Source organism: Oncorhynchus keta, chromosome 26 (assembly GCF_023373465.1).
Source record: "Oncorhynchus keta strain PuntledgeMale-10-30-2019 chromosome 26, Oket_V2, whole genome shotgun sequence".
Lineage (NCBI taxonomy): Eukaryota > Metazoa > Chordata > Actinopteri > Salmoniformes > Salmonidae > Oncorhynchus > Oncorhynchus keta.
In genome coordinates this window covers 45,066,823-45,087,559 of record NC_068446.1, presented here as the reverse complement: position 1 = coordinate 45,087,559, position 20,737 = coordinate 45,066,823, and the positions used below count along the sequence as shown (strand labels likewise).

Here is a 20,737-nt window from a genome sequence, read left to right as displayed (position 1 = left end):
CATCTCTGTGCATTCAAATTGCCATCCATAAAATGCAATTGTGTTCGTTGTCCGTAGCTTATGCCTGCCCCATACCATAACCCCATACCATAACCCCATACCATAACCCCATACCATAACCCCACACCATAACCCCATACCATAACCCCATAACATAACATAACCCCACACCATAACCCCACACCATAACCCCATACCATAACCCCATACCATAACCCCACAGCATAACCCCACACCATAACCCCATACCATAACCCCACACCATAACCCCACACCATAACCCCATACCATAACCCCATACCATAACCCCACACCATAACCCCACACCATAACCCCACACCATAACCCCACACCATAACCCCATACCATAACCCCACACCATAACCCCACACCATAACCCCATACCATAACCCCACACCATAACCCCACACCATAACCCCACACCATAACCCCACACCATAACCCCACACCATAACCCCACACCATAACCCCACACCATAACCCCACACCATAACCCCATACCATAACCCCATACCATAACCCCACACCATAACCCCACACCATAACCCCATACCATAACCCCATACCATAACCCCATACCATAACCCCATACCATAACCCCACACCATAACCCCATACCATACCATAACCCCATACCATAACCCCATACCATAACCCCATACCATAACCCCATACCATAACCCCACACCATAACCCCATACCATAACCCCATACCATAACCCCATACCATAACCCCATACCATAACCCCATACCATAACCCCATACCATAACCCCACACCATAACCCCATACCATACCATAACCCCATACCATAACCCCATACCATAACCCCATACCATAACCCCATACCATAACCCCATACCATAACCCCATACCATAACCCCATACCATAACCCCATACCATAACCCCATACCATAACCCCATACCATAACCCCACACCATAACCCCACACCATAACCCCATACCATAACCCCATACCATAACCCCATACCATAACCCCATACCATAACCCCATACCATAACCCCATACCATAACCCCACACCATAACCCCACACCATAACCCCACACCATAACCCCATACCATAACCCCACACCATAACCCCACACCATAACCCCATACCATAACCCCATACCATAACCCCACACCATAACCCCACACCATAACCCCACACCATAACCCCATACCATAACCCCACACCATAACCCCACACCATAACCCCACACCATAACCCCACACCATAACCCCACACCATAACCCCACACCATAACCCCACACCATAACCCCACACCATAACCCCATACCATAACCCCACACCATAACCCCACACCATAACCCCACACCATAACCCCATAACATAACCCCACACCATAACCCCATAACATAACCCCACACCATAACCCCATAACATAACCCCACACCATAACCCCACACCATAACCCCATACCATAACCCCATACCATAACCCCACAGCATAACCCCACACCATAATCCCACACCATAACCCCACACCATAACCCCATACCATAACCCCATACCATAGCCCCACACCATAACCCCATACCATAACCCCATACCATAACCCCATACCATACCATAACCCCATACCATAACCCCACACCATAACCCCATACCATAACCCCACACCATAACCCCACACCATAACCCCACACCATAACACCACACCATAACCCCACAACATAACCCCACACCATAACCCCACACCATAACCCCATACCATAACCCCATACCATAACCCCACAGCATAACCCCACACCATAACCCCACACCATAACCCCACACCATAACCCCACACCATAACCCCATACCATAACCCCATACCATAACCCCACACCATAACCCCATACCATAACCCCATACCATAACCCCATACCATACCATAACCCCATACCATAACCCCATACCATAACCCCATACCATAACCCCATACCATAACCCCACACCATAACCCCATACCATAACCCCACACCATAACCCCATACCATAACCCCATACCATAACCCCACACCATAACCCCATACCATAACCCCATACCATAACCCCATACCATAACCCCATACCATAACCCCATACCATAACCCCACACCATAACCCCATACCATAACCCCCACATACCATAACCCCATACCATAACCCCATAACCCCACCATAACCCCATACCATAACCCCATACCATAACCCCACACCATAACCCCATACCATAACCCCATACCATAACCCCATACCATATACCCCATACCATAACCCCATACCATAACCCCATACCATAACCCCATACCATAACCCCATACCATACCATAACCCCATACCATAACCCCATACCATACCATAACCCCATACCATAACCCCATACCATAACCCCATACCATAACCCCATACCATAACCCCATACCATAACCCCATACCATAACCCCATACCATAACCCCATACCATAACCCCACACCATAACCCCATACCATAACCCCATACCATAACCCCATACCATAACCCCATACCATAACCCCACACCATAACCCCATACCATAACCCCATACCATAACCCCACACCATAACCCCATACCATAACCCCACACCATAACCCCATACCATAACCCCATACCATAACCCCACACCATAACCCCATACCATAACCCCATACCATAACCCCATACCATAACCCCACACCATAACCCCATACCATAACCCCACACCATAACCCCACACCATAACCCCACACCATAACCCCACACCATAACCCCATACCATAACCCCATACCATAACCCCATACCATAACCCCATACCATAACCCCACACCATAACCCCATACCATAACCCCACACCATAACCCCATACCATAACCCCATACCATAACCCCATACCATAACCCCATACCATAACCCCACACCATAACCCCACACCATAACCCCACACCATAACCCCATACCATAACCCCATACCATAACCCCACACCATAACCCCACACCATAACCCCACACCATAACCCCATACCATAACCCCATACCATAACCCCACACCATAACCCCATACCATAACCCCACACCATAACCCCACACCATAACCCCATACCATAACCCCATACCATAACCCCACACCATAACCCCACACCATAACCCCACACCATAACCCCACACCATAACCCCACACCATAACCCCACACCATAACCCCACACCATAACCCCATACCATAACCCCATACCATAACCCCATACCATAACCCCACACCATAACCCCACACCATAACCCCCCATAACCCCATACCATAACCCCATACCATAACCCCACACCATAACCCCCACCATAACCCCACACCATAACCCCACACCATAACCCCACACCATAACCCCACACCATAACCCCACACCATAACCCCCATACCATAACCCCATACCATAACCCCACACCATAACCCCACACACCATAACCCCATAACCCCATACCATAACCCCATACCATAACCCCATACCATAACCCCATACCATAACCCCATACCATAACCCCATACCATAACCCCACACCATAACCCCATACCATAACCCCATACCATAACCCCATACCATAACCCCATACCATAACCCCATACCATAACCCCATACCATAACCCCATACCATAACCCCACACCCATAACCCCATACCATAACCCCATACCATAACCCCATAACATACCCCACACCATACCATAACCCCATACCATAACCCCACACCATAACCCCATACCATAACCCCATACCATAACCCCATACCATAACCCCATACCATAACCCCATACCATAACCCCATACCATAACCCCATACCATAACCCCACACCATAACCCCATACCATAACCCCACACCATAACCCCACACCATAACCCCATACCATAACCCCATACCATAACCCCATACCATAACCCCATACCATAACCCCACACCATAACCCCATACCATAACCCCACACCATAACCCCATACCATAACCCCACACCATAACCCCACACCATACCCCCCACCATAACCCCATAACCATAACCCCACCATAACCCCACACCATAACCCCACACCATAACCCCATACCATAACCCCACACCATAACCCCATACCATCACCCCACACCATAACCCCATACCATAACCCCACACCATAACCCCATACCATAACCCCACACCATAACCCCATACCATAACCCCATACCATAACCCCACACCATAACCCCATAACCCCACACCATAACCCCACACCATAACCCCCACCATACCCCATACCATAACCCCACACCATAACCCCATACCATAACCATACCACCATAACCCCATACCATAACCCCATACCATAACCCCATACCATACCATAACCCCACACCATAACCCCACCATAACCCCATACCATAACCCCACACCATAACCCCATACCATAACCCCACACCATAACCCCATACCATAACCCCACACCATAACCCCACACCATAACCCCACACCATAACCCCATACCATAACCCCATAACATAACCCCATACCATACCATAACCCCACACCATAACCCCACACCATAACCCCATACCATAACCCCATACCATAACCCCATACCATAACCCCACACCATAACCCCATACCATAACCCCATACCATAACCCCAACGCCACCATGGGGCGAACCGTTCACAACGTTAACATTGACCCGACGCCATACACCTACGTGGTCTGCGGTTGTGATGCCAGTTGGACAAATTCTCAAAAACAATGTTGGAGGCGGCTTATGGTAGAGAAATTAACATTAAATTCTCCGACAACAGCTCTGATGGACATTCCTGCAGTCAGCATGCCAATTGCACTCTCCCTCAAAACTTGAGATATGTTTGGCACTGTGTCGTGTGACAAAAATGCTCACTTTTATTGCCATCACTCATGGGGGACACCGCGTCACCGCAAAATCTACAGGGAAAGCTAGGCAGTTCAAGCCCGCTTGGGTGCTGCCATAGAGTTACATTAGAAGTGCCCATCCAAGAAGCCTCAAGGTCATTGGCCACAGATAAAATGATGTCACATCATGTGATATCTACAGTAGCTTTGATTGGACTGATCATGTCAACATCATATTTTTTAAATCTTAGCTACCATTCACCATGAATCACGTCGTCAATCTACTGGCAAATCCTTTTCAATCCTTGTCATATGAAGAGAGATTATAGATAAAACGTATCGGTGCTCATCGGCCAAAGGACATAGACATTACTCATTAATCCAGAGAATGACAGACTTTGATGATGAAATTTGCCCACAGGAAAGGACCGCCATGCCACCTTCCTGTTCAAGTGAGCACAGCACAAGAAGGTGAGTGCAAAAATGTATTGTATGCTGCTGCATAAATGATGTAATATGCCAGGGAGATATGTATACTGTAGCTAAGAAAGTAATACTAAGTGTATGTTATGTAGTAAGCTGTTAGTAGCCCATGTTCCTCAACCTAACAATTTGGTCCTTTCCCCCCTCATAACTTACTCTACTGTTCTGACTTGGTGGTGCACATGTAGCCTATAGCCTGGTTTAGAGAAACGTCAGGAACAACTAGATCCAGGTACTGCTGCTGACAGGAACAACTAGATCCAGGTACTGACAGGAACAACTAGATCCAGGTACTGACAGGAACAACTAGATCCAGGTACTGACAGGAACAACTAGATCCAGGTACTGATGCTGACAGGCACAACTAGATCCAGGTACTGCTCTTGACAGGAACAACTAGATCCAGGTACTGCTCTTGACAGGAACAACTAGATCCAGGTACTGACAGGAACAACTAGATCCAGGTACTGCTCTTGACAGGAACAACTAGATCCAGGTACTGACAGGAACAACTAGATCCAGGTACTGATGCTGACAGGCACAACTAGATCCAGGTACTGCTCTTGACAGGAACAACTAGATCCAGGTACTGCTCTTGACAGGAACAACTAGATCCAGGTACTGCTCTTGACAGGAACAACTAGATCCAGGTACTGCTCTTGACAGGAACAACTAGATCCAGGTACTGCTCTTGACAGGAACAACTAGATCCAGGTACTGCTCTTGACAGGAACAACTAGATCCAGGTACTGCTCTTGACAGGAACAACTAGATCCAGGTACTGCTGCAGGTACTGATGCTGATAGGAACAACTAGATCCAGGTACTGACAGGAACAACTAGATCCAGGTACTGACAGGAACAACTAGATCCAGGTACTGATGCTGACAGGCACAACTAGATCCAGGTACTGCTCTTGACAGGAACAACTAGATCCAGGTACTGCTCTTGACAGGAACAACTAGATCCAGGTACTGCTCTTGACAGGAACAACTAGATCCAGGTACTGACAGGAACAACTAGATCCAGGTACTGACAGGAACAACTAGATCCAGGTACTGACAGGAACAACTAGATCCAGGTACTGATGCTGACAGGCACAACTAGATCCAGGTACTGCTCTTGACAGGAACAACTAGATCCAGGTACTGCTCTTGACAGGAACAACTAGATCCAGGTACTGCTTCTGACAGGAACAACTAGATCCAGGTACTGCTCTTGACAGGAACAACTAGATCCAGGTACTGCTCTTGACAGGAACAACTAGATCCAGGTACTGACAGGAACAACTAGATCCAGGTACTGACAGGAACAACTAGATCCAGGTACTGATGCTGACAGGCACAACTAGATCCAGGTACTGCTCTTGACAGGAACAACTACATCCAGGTACTGCTCTTGACAGGAACAACTAGATCCAGGTACTGCTGCTGACAGGAACAACTAGATCCAGGTACTGACAGGAACAACTAGATCCAGGTACTGATGCTGACAGGCACAACTAGATCCAGGTACTGCTCTTGACAGGAACAACTAGATCCAGGTACTGCTCTTGACAGGAACAACTAGATCCAGGTACTGCTTCTGACAGGAACAACTAGATCCATGTACTGCTCTTGACAGGAACAACTAGATCCAGGTACTGCTGCAGGTACTGATGCTGATAGGAACAACTAGATCCAGGTACTGACAGGAACAACTAGATCCAGGTACTGATGCTGACAGGCACAACTAGATCCAGGTACTGCTCTTCACAAGCACAACTAGATCCAGGTACTGCTCTTGACAGGAACAACTAGATCCAGGTACTGCTGCAGGTACTGATGCTGATAGGAACAACTAGATCCAGGTACTGCTCTTGACAGGAACAACTAGATCCAGGTACTGACAGGAACAACTAGATCCAGGTACTGATGCTGACAGGCACAACTAGATCCAGGTACTGCTCTTGACAGGAACAACTAGATCCAGGTACTGCTCTTGACAGGAACAACTAGATCCAGGTACTGCTGCTGACAGGAACAACTAGATCCAGGTACTGCTCTTGACAGGAACAACTAGATCCAGGTACGGCTCTTGACAGGAACAACTAGATCCAGGTACTGACAGGAACAACTAGATCCAGGTACTGACAGGAACAACTAGATCCAGGTACTGACAGGAACAACTAGATCCAGGTACTGCTGCTGACAGGAACAACTAGATCCAGGTACTGACAGGAACAACTAGATCCAGGTACTGATGCTGACAGGCACAACTAGATCCAGGTACAGCTCTTGACAGGAACAACTAGATCCAGGTACTGCTCTTGACAGGAACAACTAGATCCAGGTACTGCTTCTGACAGGAACAACTAGATCCAGGTACTGCTCTTGACAGGAACAACTAGATCCAGGTACTGCTGCAGGTACTGATGCTGATAGGAACAACTAGATCCAGGTACTGCTCTTGACAGGAACAACTAGATCCAGGTACTGCTGCAGGTACTGATGCTGATAGGAACAACTAGATCCAGGTACTGCTCTTGACAGGAACAACTAGATCCAGGTACTGACAGGAACAACTAGATCCAGGTACTGACAGGAACAACTAGATCCAGGTACTGATGCTGACAGGCACAACTAGATCCAGGTACTGCTCTTGACAGGAACAACTAGATCCAGGTACTGCTCTTGACAGGAACAACTAGATCCAGGTACTGCTCTTGACAGGAACAACTAGATCCAGGTACTGCTCTTGACAGGAACAACTAGATCCAGGTACTGCTCTTGACAGGAACAACTAGATCCAGGTACTGACAGGGACAACTAGATCCAGGTACTGACAGGAACAACTAGATCCAGGTACTGACAGGAACAACTAGATCCAGGTACTGATGCTGACAGGCACAACTAGATCCAGGTACTGCTCTTGACAGGAACAACTACATCCAGGTACTGCTCTTGACAGGAACAACTAGATCCAGGTACTGCTGCTGACAGGAACAACTAGATCCAGGTACTGACAGGAACAACTAGATCCAGGTACTGATGCTGACAGGCACAACTAGATCCAGGTACTGCTCTTGACAGGAACAACTAGATCCAGGTACTGCTTCTGACAGGAACAACTAGATCCAGGTACTGCTCTTGACAGGAACAACTAGATCCAGGTACTGCTGCAGGTACTGATGCTGATAGGAACAACTAGATCTAGGTACTGACAGGAACAACTAGATCCAGGTACAGCTCTTGACAGGCACAACTAGATCCAGGTACTGCTCTTGACAGGAACAACTAGATCCAGGTACTGCTGCAGGTACTGATGCTGATAGGAACAACTAGATCCAGGTACTGCTCTTGACAGGAACAACTAGATCCAGGTACTGCTCTTGACAGGAACAACTAGATCCTGGTTCTGCTGCAGGTACTGATGCTGATAGGAACAACTAGATCCAGGTACTGACAGGAACAACTAGATCCAGGTACTGACAGGCACAACTAGATCCAGGTACTGATGCTGACAGGCACAACTAGATCCAGGTACTGCTCTTGACAGGCACAACTAGATCCAGGTACTGCTCTTGACAGGAACAACTAGATCCAGGTACTGCTCTTGACAGGAACAACTAGATCCAGGTACTGCTCTTGACAGGAACAACTAGATCCAGGTACTGCTCTTGACAGGAACAACTAGATCCAGGTACTGACAGGAACAACTAGATCCAGGTACTGCTCTTGACAGAAACAACTAGATCCAGGTACTGACAGGAACAACTAGATCCAGGTACTGATGCTGACAGGCACAACTAGATCCAGGTACTGCTCTTGACAGGAACAACTAGATCCAGGTACTGCTCTTGACAGGAACAACTAGATCCAGGTACTGATGCTGACAGGCACAACTAGATCCAGATACTGCTCTTGACAGGAACAACTAGATCCAGGTACTGCTCTTGACAGGAACAACTAGATCCAGGTACTGCTCTTGACAGGAACAACTAGATCCAGGTACTGCTCTTGACAGGAACAACTAGATCCAGGTACTGACAGGAACAACTAGATCCAGGTACTGATGCTGACAGACACAACTAGATCCAGGTACTGCTCTTGACAGGAACAACTAGATCCAGGTACTGCTCTTGACAGGAACAACTAGATCCAGGTACTGCTCTTGACAGGAACAACTAGATCCAGGTACTGCTCTTGACATGAACAACTAGACCCAGGTACTGCTCTTGACAGGAACAACTAGATCCAGGTACTGACAGGAACAACTAGATCCAGGTACTGATGCTGACAGGCACAACTAGATCCAGGTACTGCTCTTGACAGGAACAACTAGATCCAGGTACTGCTTGTGACAGGAACAACTAGATCCAGGTACTGCTGCAGGTACTGATGCTGATAGGAACAACTAGATCCAGGTACTGACAGGGACAACTAGATCCAGGTACTGACAGGAACAACTAGATCCAGGTACTGACAGGAACAACTAGATCCAGGTACTGCTCTTGACAGGAACAACTAGATCCAGGTACTGCTCTTGATAGGAACAACTAGATCCAGGTACTGACAGGAACAACTAGATCCAGGTACTGACAGGGACAACTAGATCCAGGTACTGACAGGAACAACTAGATCCAGGTACTGACAGGAACAACTAGATCCAGGTACTGCTCTTGACAGGAACAACTAGATCCAGGTACTGCTCTTGATAGGAACAACTAGATCCAGGTACTGACAGGAACAACTAGATCCAGGTACTGCTCTTGACAGGAACAACTAGATCCAGGTACTGCTCTTGATAGGAACAACTAGATCCAGGTACTGACAGGAACAACTAGATCCAGGTACTGCTCTTGACAGGAACAACTAGATCCAGGTACTGCTCTTGACAGGAACAACTAGATCCAGGTACTGACAGGGACAACTAGATCCAGGTACTGACAGGAACAACTAGATCCAGGTACTGACAGGAACAACTAGATCCAGGTACTGCTCTTGATAGGAACAACTAGATCCAGGTACTGACAGGAACAACTAGATCCAGGTACTGACAGGGACAACTAGATCCAGGTACTGACAGGGACAACTAGATCCAGGTACTGATGCAGACAGGAACAACTAGTATCCAAAAAACAAGCATAAAAACAAACTGCACACAAGAAAATACAGCCGACTGATCTGTCTTGAACTAGTTGTGAGGTTTTGTTTATTGTTTTATTGCTTGTTTCTTATTACGGCTCTTGATCCGTCTAATGGTTCACTATGTCAGATAGGTTGTGTCAGCTTAGATGTAGCACTACCGGGGCATTGAGACATCACGTAGCATCAACGAGTCGTCAGTCGATGTGTTTACGTCTGTTCAAATGATCAAATTAACGTAGTCATAATGTCAGAGGAGACGGGACACAAAAACAAAAATCCAACACGACACATACCGACCTATCATCTTCTCAACGCGGTCTGCAGTTTCACTTCAACTGTAAACGTCAGTCTAAACAATATCCCGTCACACTTCACCTAGTCATATCATGTAACTGTAAACCACCCTCCTGTCACGGGAAAATCTCCCTATGAGTAGAAGCAGAAACAGTGTTTGTTCTCTGAACTGTACATACTGTACTATACTGTATCTGAACTGTACTATACTGTATCTGAACTGTACTATACTGTATCCAAACTGTACATACTGTACATACAGTACTATACTGTATCTGAACTGTACTATACTGTATCTGAACTGTACTATACTCTACTGTACTATACTGTATCTGAACTGTACGATACTGTATCTGAACTGTACTATACTGTATCTGAACTGTAGTATACTGTATCTGAACTGTACATACTGTACTATACTGTATCTGAACTGTACTATACTCTACTGTACTATACTGTATCTGAAATGTACGATACTGTATCTGAACTGTACGATACTGTATCTGAACTGTAGTATACTGTATCTGAACTGTACATACTGTACTATACTGTATCTGAACTGTACTATACTCTACTGTACTATACTGTATCTGAACTGTACGATACTGTATCTGAACTGTACTATACTGTATCTGAACTGTAGTATACTGTATCTGAACTGTACATACTGTACTATACTGTATCTGAACTTTACTATACTGTATCTGAACTGTACTATACTGTATCTGAACTGTACTATACTGTACTATACTGTACTGTACTATACTGTAGCTGAACTGTACAAGCTGTACTATACTGTATCTGAACTGTACATACAGTACTATACTGTATCTGAACTGTACTATACTGTATCTGAACTGTACATACAGTACTATACTGTATCTGAACTGTACTATACTGTATCTGAACTGTACTATACTGTATCTGAACTGTTCTGTACTATACTGTATCTGAACTGTACTATACTGTATCTGAACTGTACATACTGTACTATACTGTATCTGAACTGTACTATACTGTATCCGAACTGTACATACAGTACTATACTGTATCTGAACTGTACTATACTGTATCTGAACTGTACTATACTGTACTGTACTATACTGTATCTGAACTGTACATACTGTATCTGAACTGTACATACTGTACTATACTGTATCTGAACTGTACATATAGATATTTGGTTAGATATTTATGTTGATACTGTAAATGTGTAAATCCTCCGTATATTTCTATGTCCACTGTTCATTCTCCTACAGCTCTATGTTAATTCTCCTACAGCTCTATGTTAATTCTCCTACAGCTCTATGTTCATTCTCCTACAGCTCTATGTTCATTCTCCTACAGCTCTATGTTCATTCTCCTACAGCTCTATGTTCATTCTCCTACAGCTCTATGTTCATTCTCCTACAGCTCTATTTTCATTCTCCTACAACTCTATGTTCGTTCCCCTACAACTCTATGTCCGTTCCCCTACAACTCTATGTCCCTTCTCCTACAAATCTATGTTCATTCTCCTACAGCTCTATGTTCATTCTCCTACAGCTCTATGTTCATTCTCCTACAGCTCTATTTTCATTCTCCTACAACTCTATGTTCGTTCCCCTACAACTCTATGTCCGTTCCCCTACAACTCTATGTCCCTTCTCCTACAAATCTATGTTCATTCTCCTACAGCTCTATGTTCATTCTCCTACAACTCTATGTTCATTCTCCTACAACTCTATGTTCGTTCTCCTACAGCTCTATGTTCATTTGATCTATTTTGTATATAATTCATGTAAACTTTCTGTGAAGAAATTCCTGTGTGTCTCTAAATGCCTGTCTGTCTCTAGTGGCAACACACCACGTCACATTCTGACTATGTCCGTGTCCTTGGTGATTCGGAAGTAAAAAGTGAAGACTCCTACCTGAACTCAAACTGCGAATCCTCCTCACCCCTCCGGAGGTAAACAGTCTTACCAGAGACTGTGAAATGTTCCGCTCTCTACTCCACTGTCACGGCGGTGGTACTGTAACGTCTGTCTGTCTGCATGCTCTCCGTGAAGGTTATGAGCAACAGGCTGAGCTCGCAACTGACACTCTGATATAAGCTCCTGCTCAGCCGTGCCCCTTTTAGCAGAGAGGTGAGACAAGGAGACAGCAGAGAGGTGAGACAAGGAGACAGCAGAGAGTTAAGACAAGGAGACAGCAGAGAGGTGAGACAAGGAGACAGCAGAGAGGTGAGACAAGGAGACAGCAGAAAGGTAAGACGAGGCGACAGCAGAAAGGTAAGACGAGGCGACAGCAGAGAAGTAAGACAAGGCGACAGCAGAGAGGTTAGACAAGGAGACAGCAGAGAGGTGAGACAAGGAGACAGCAGAAAGGTAAGACGAGGCGATAGCAGAGAAGTAAGAAAGGAGACAGCAGAGAGGTAAGACAAGGAGAGAGCAGAGAGGTGAGAAAGGAGACAGCAGAGAGGTGAGACAAGGAGACAGCAGAGAGGTGAGACAAGGAGCCAGCAGAGAGGTGAGACAAGGAGCCAGCAGAGAGGTGAGACAAGGAGACAGCAGAGAGGTGAGACAAGGAGACAGCAGAGAGGTAAGACAAGGAGCCAGCAGAGAGGTAAGACAAGGTCGACAGCAGAGAGGTAAGACAAGGTCGACAGCAGAGAGGTAAGATAAGGAGACAGCAGAGAGGTAAGACAAGGAGACAGCAGAGAGGTAAGACAAGGAGACACCAGAGAGGTAAGACAAGGAGACAGCTGAGAGGTAAGACAAGGAGACAGCAGAGAGGTAAGACAAGGAGACAGCAGAGAGGTAAGACAAGGAGACAGCAGAGAGGTAAGACAAGGAGACAGCAGAGAGGTAAGACAAGGAGACAGCAGAGAGTTAAGACAAGGAGACAGCAGAGAGGTAAGACAAGGAGACAGCAGAGAGGTAAGACAAGGAGACAGCAGAGAGGTAAGACAAGGAGCCAGCAGAGAGGTAAGACAAGGAGACAGCAGAGAAGTAAGACAAGGAGACAGCAGAGAGGTGAGACAAGGAGACAGCAGACCAGGCTGAACCCACCAGACTGTTACCACCACCAGGCTGTTACTACCAGTCTGTTACCACCACCAGGCTGTTACCACCAGACTGTTACCACCACCAGGCTGTTACCACCAGACTGTTACCACCACCAGGCTGAACCCACCAGACTGTTACCACCACCAGGCTGAACCCACCAGACTGTTACCACCACCAGGCTGTTACTACCAGACTGTTACCACCAGACTGTTACCACCAGTAAACTGTTACCACCAGGCTGTTACCACCAGACTGTTACCACCACCAGGCTGTTACCACCACCAGACTGTAACCACCACCAGGCTGTTACCACCAGGCTGTTACCACCACCAGACTGTTACCACCACCAGGCTGTTACCACCAGACTGTTACCACCACCACGCTGTTACCACCACCAGACTGTTACCACCAGGCTGTTACCACCAGACTGTTACCCCCACCAGGCTGTTACCACCAGACTGTTACCACCACCAGGCTGTTACCACAAGTAGACTGTTACCACAAGTAGACTGTTACCACCAGGCTGTTACCACCAGGCTGTTCCAACCAGTAGACTGTTACCACAAGTAGACTGTTACCACCAGGCTGTTCCAACCAGTAGAATGTTACCACCAGGCTGTTACCACCAGGCTGTTACCACCAGGCTGTTACCACCAGACTGTTACCACAAGTAGACTGTTACCACAAGTAGACTGTTACCACCACGCTGTTACCACCAGGCTGTTACCCCAAGTAGACTGTTACCACAAGTAGACTGTTACCACCAGGCTGTTACCACCAGGCTGTTACCACCAGGCTGTTCCAACCAGTAGACTGTTACCACCAGGCTGTTCCAACCAGTAGACTGTTACCACCAGGCTGTTACCACCAGGCTGTTCCAACCAGTAGAATGTTACCACCAGGCTGTTACCACCAGACTGTTACCACCAGTAAGCTCACCAGGCTGTTACCACCAGGCTGTTACCACCAGAGTGTTACCACCAGGCTGTTACCACCAGAGTGTTACCACCAGGCTGTTACCACCAGACTGTTACCATCACAAGACTGCTACCACCACCAGGCTGTTACCACCACCAGGCTGTTACCACCACCAGACTGTTACCACCACCAGGCTGTTACCACCATCAGGCTGTTACCACCACCAGGCTGTTACCACCACCAGGCTGTTACCACCACCAGACTGTTACCACCACCAGGCTGTTACCACCACCAGGCTGTTACCACCACCAGGCTGTTACCACCACCAGACTGTTACCACCACCAGGCTGTTACCACCAGACTGTTACCACCAGTAGGCTGTTACCACCACCAGGCTGTTACCATCACCAGTAGGCTGTTACCACCAGTAGGCTGTTACCACCACCAGGCTGTTACCACCACCAGTAGGCTGTTACCACCACCAGTAGGCTGTTACCACCACCAGGCTGTTACCACCATACTGTTACCACCACCAGGCTGTTACCACCAGTATACTGTTACCACCAGTAGGCTGTTACCACCAGTAGGCTGTTACCACCACCAGACGGTTACCACCACCAGTAGACTGATACCACCAGTAGACTGTTACCACCACCAGGCTGTTACCACCACCAGACTGTAACCACCACCAGGCTGTTACCACCAGACTGTTACAACCAGGCTGTTACCACCACCAGGCTGTTACCACCACCAGGCTGTTACCACCAGACTGTTACCACCACCAGGCTGTTACCACCACCAGACTGTTACCACCACCAGGCTGTTACCACCACCAGGCTGTTACCACCACCAGACTGTTACCACCACCAGGCTGTTACCATCACCAGTAGACTGTTACCACCAGGCTGTTACCACCATACTGTTACCACCACCAGGCTGTTACCACCACCAGGCTGTTACCACCAGACTGTTACCACCACCAGGCTGTTACCACCACCAGCCTGTTACCACCAGGCTGTTACCACCAGACTGTTACCAACAGACTGCTACCACCACCAGGCTGTTACCACCAGACTGTTACCGCCACCAGGCTGTTACCACCAGACTGTTACCACCACCAGGCTGTTACCACCACCAGGCTGTTACCACCAGGCTGTTACCACAACCAGGCTGTTACCACAACCAGGCTGTTACCACAACCAGGCTGTTACCATCACCAGGCTGGCTGTTACCACCAGGCTGTTACCACAAGTAGACTGTTACCACCAGGCTGTTCCAAACAGTAGAATGTTACCACCAGACTGTTACCACCACCAGGCTGTTACCACCACCAGGCTGTTACCACCAGTAGACTGTTACCATCACCAGGCTGTTACCACCAGACTGTTGCCACAAGTAGACTGTTACCACAAGTAGACTGTTACCACCAGGCTGTTACCACCAGGCTGTTCCAACCAGTAGACTGTTACCACCAGACTGTTACCACCAGGCTGTTCCAACCAGTAGACTGTTACCACCAGGCTGTTCCAACCAGTAGACTGTTACCACCAGGCTGTTACCACCAGGCTGTTCCAACCAGTAGACTGTTACCACCAGAATGTTCCAACCAGTAGACTGTTACCACCAGGCTGTTCCAACCAGTAGAATGTTACCACCAGACTGTTACCACCAGACTGTTACCACCACCAGACTGTTACCACCACCAGACTGTTACCACCACCAGGCTGTTACCACAAGTAGACTGTTACCACAAGTAGACTGTTACCACAAGTAGACTGTTACCACCAGGCTGTTACCACCAGGCTGTTCCAACCAGTAGACTGTTACCACAAGTAGACTGTTACCACCAGGCTGTTCCAACCAGTAGAATGTTACCACCAGGCTGTTACCACCAGGCTGTTACCACCAGACTGTTACCACAAGTAGACTGTTACCACAAGTAGACTGTTACCACCACGCTGTTACCACCAGGCTGTTACCCCAAGTAGACTGTTACCACAAGTAGACTGTTACCACAAGTAGACTGTTACCACCAGGCTGTTACCACCAGGCTGTTACCACCAGGCTGTTCCAACCAGTAGACTGTTACCACCAGGCTGTTCCAACCAGTAGACTGTTACCACCAGGCTGTTACCACCAGGCTGTTCCAACCAGTAGAATGTTACCACCAGGCTGTTACCACCAGACTGTTACCACCAGTAAGCTCACCAGGCTGTTACCACCAGGCTGTTACCACCAGAGTGTTACCACCAGGCTGTTACCACCAGAGTGTTACCACGAGGCTGTTACCACCAGACTGTTACCACCACAAGACTGCTACCACCACCAGGCTGTTACCACCACCAGGCTGTTACCACCACCAGGCTGTTACCACCATCAGGCTGTTACCACCACCAGGCTGTTACCACCACCAGGCTGTTACCACCAGACTGTTACCACCACCAGACTGTTACCACCACCAGGCTGTTACCACCACCAGGCTGTTACCATCACCAGTAGACTGTTACCACCAGTAGGCTGTTACCACCAGTAGGCTGTTACCACCACCAGGCTGTTACCACCACCAGGCTGTTACCACCACCAGTAGGCTGTTACCACCACCAGGCTGTTACCACCACCAGTAGGCTGTTACCACCAGGCTGTTACCACCATACTGTTACCACCACCAGGCTGTTACCACCAGTATACTGTTACCACCAGTAGGCTGTTACCACCAGTAGGCTGTTACCACCACCAGACTGTTACCACCACCAGTAGACTGATACCACCAGTAGACTGTTACCACCACCAGGCTGTTACCACCACCAGACTGTAACCACCACCAGGCTGTTACCACCAGGCTGTTACAACCAGGCTGTTACCACCACCAGACTGTTACCACCACCAGGCTGTTACCATCACCAGTAGACTGTTACCACCAGGCTGTTACCACCATACTGTTACCACCACCAGGCTGTTACCACCACCAGGCTGTTACCACCAGGCTGTTACCACCAGACTGTTACCACCACCAGGCTGTTGCCACCACCAGCCTGTTACCACCAGGCTGTTACCACCAGACTGTTACCAACAGACTGCTACCACCACCAGGCTGTTACCACCAGACTGTTACCGCCACCAGGCTGTTACCACCAGACTGTTACCACCACCAGGCTGTTACCACCAGGCTGTTACCACAACCAGGCTGTTGCCACAACCAGGCTGTTACCACCACCAGGCTGTTACCATCACCAGGCTGTTACCACCAGGCTGTTACCACAAGTAGACTGTTACCACCAGGCTGTTCCAACCAGTAGAATGTTACCACCAGGCTGTTACCACCAGATTGTTACCACCACCAGGCTGTTACCACCACCAGGCTGTTACCACCAGTAGACTGTTACCATCACCAGGCTGTTACCACCAGACTGTTACCACAAGTAGACTGTTACCACAAGTAGACTGTTACCACCAGGCTGTTACCACCAGGCTGTTCCAACCAGTAGACTGTTACCACCAGGCTGTTACCACCAGGCTGTTCCAACCAGTAGACTGTTACCACCAGGCTGTTACCACCAGAATGTTCCAACCAGTAGACTGTTACCACCAGGCTGTTCCAACCAGTAGAATGTTACCACCAGACTGTTACCACCAGACTGTTACCACCACCAGACTGTTACCACCACCAGACTGTTACCACCACCAGGCTGTTACCACCACCAGGCTGTTACCACCACCAGTAGACTGTTACCACCAGGCTGTTACCACCAGGCTGTTACCACCAGTAGACTGTTACCACCAGTATACTGTTACCACCAGTAGGCTGTTACCACCAGTAGGCTGCTACCACCACCAGGCTGTTACCACCACCAGGCTGTTACCACCACCATACTGTTACCACCACCAGGCTGTTACCACCACCAGGCTGTTACCACCAGACTGTTACCACCACCAGGCTGTTACCACCACCAGACTGTTACCACCAGGCTGTTACCACCAGACTGTTACCACCAGACTGCTACCACCACCAGGCTGTTACCACCAGACTGTTACCACCACCAGGCTGTTACCACCACCAGGCTGTTACCACCACCAGGCTGTTACCACCAGGCTGTTACCACCACCAGGCTGTTACCACCACCAGGCTGTTACCACCAGACTGTTACCACCACCAGGCTGTTACCACCACCAGGCTGTTACCACCAGGCTGTTACCACAACCAGGCTGTTACCACAACCAGGCTGTTACCACCACCAGGCTGTTACCATCACCAGGCTGTTACCACCAGGCTGTTACCACAAGTAGACTGTTACCACCAGGCTGTTCCAACCAGTAGAATGTTACCACCAGGCTGTTACCACCAGACTGTTACCACCACCAGGCTGTTACCACCACCAGGCTGTTACCACCAGTAGACTGTTACCATCACCAGGCTGTTACCACCAGACTGTTACCACAAGTAGACTGTTACCACAAGTAGACTGTTACCACCAGGCTGTTACCACCAGGCTGTTCCAACCAGTAGACTGTTACCACCAGACTGTTACCACCAGGCTGTTCCAACCAGTAGACTGTTACCACCAGTCTGTTCCAACCAGTAGACCAGGCTGTTACCACCAGGCTGTTCCAACCAGTAGACTGTTACCACCAGGCTGTTACCACCCAACCAGTATACTGTTACCACCAGGCTGTTCCAACCAGTAGAATGTTACCACCAGACTGTTACCACCAGACTGTTACCACCACCAGACTGTTACCACCACCAGACTGTTACCACCACCAGGCTGTTACCACAAGTAGACTGTTACCACAAGTAGACTGTTACCACAAGTAGACTGTTACCACCAGGCTGTTACCACCAGGCTGTTCCAACCAGTAGACTGTTACCACAAGTAGACTGTTACCACCAGGCTGTTCCAACCAGTAGAATGTTACCACCAGGCTGTTACCACCAGGCTGTTACCACCAGACTGTTACCACAAGTAGACTGTTACCACAAGTAGACTGTTACCACCACGCTGTTACCACCAGGCTGTTACCCCAAGTAGACTGTTACCACAAGTAGACTGTTACCACAAGTAGACTGTTACCACCAGGCTGTTACCACCAGGCTGTTACCACCAGGCTGTTCCAACCAGTAGACTGTTACCACCAGGCTGTTCCACCAGTAGCTGTTACCACCAGGCTGTTACCACCAGGCTGTTCCAACCAGTAGAATGTTACCACCAGGCAGCAGACTGTAAGCTACAGGCTGTTACCACCAGGCTGTTACCACCACCACCAGGCTGTTACCACCATACCACCAGGCTAGACTACCACCACCAGGCTGTTACCACCACCAGGCTGTTACCACCACCAGACTGTTTACCACCATCAGGCTGTTACCACCACCAGGCTGTTACCACCACCAGGCTGTTACCACCAGACTGTTACCACCACCAGGCTGTTACCACCACCAGGCTGTTACCACCACCAGACTGTTACCACCACCAGGCTGTTACCACCACCAGGCTGTTACCACCACCAGGCTGTTACCACCACCAGGCTGTTACCACCACCAGGCTGTTACCACCATACTGTTACCACCACCAGGCTGTTACCACCAGTATACTGTTACCACCTACCACCAGTAGGCTGTTACCACCACCAGACTGTTACCACCACCAGTAGACTGTTACCACCAGTAGACTGTTACCACCACCAGGCTGTTACCACCACCAGACTGTAACCACCACCAGGCTGTTACCACCAGGCTGTTACCACCACCAGGCTGTTACCACCAGGCTGTTACCACCAGGCTGTTACCACCATACTGCAGACTGTTACCACCACCAGGCTGTTACCAGGCTGTTACCACCATAGTTACTACCACCAGGCTGTTACCACCAGGCTGTTACCACCATACTGTTACCACCACCAGGCTGTTACCACCACCAGGCTGTTACCACCAGGCTGTTACCACCAGACTGTTACCACCACCAGGCTGTTACCACCACCAGCCTGTTACCACCA

The 20,737-nt window shown here is 48.6% G+C and overlaps 1 protein-coding gene across 2 annotated transcripts in view; it reads right to left on the bottom strand.

Moving 5' to 3' along the window:
- Positions 1 to 12,852, bottom strand: part of LOC118380570 (CD151 antigen-like) — a 48,716-nt gene extending 35,864 nt beyond the window's left edge. For both annotated transcript variants that reach the window (XM_052481078.1, XM_052481079.1), the window contains exon 1: positions 12,692 to 12,852. The gene's annotated coding sequence lies outside the window, so the exon portion shown is untranslated. The remainder of the gene's footprint in view (positions 1 to 12,691) is intronic.
- Between the last annotated feature and the right edge of the window lie 7,885 nt (positions 12,853 to 20,737).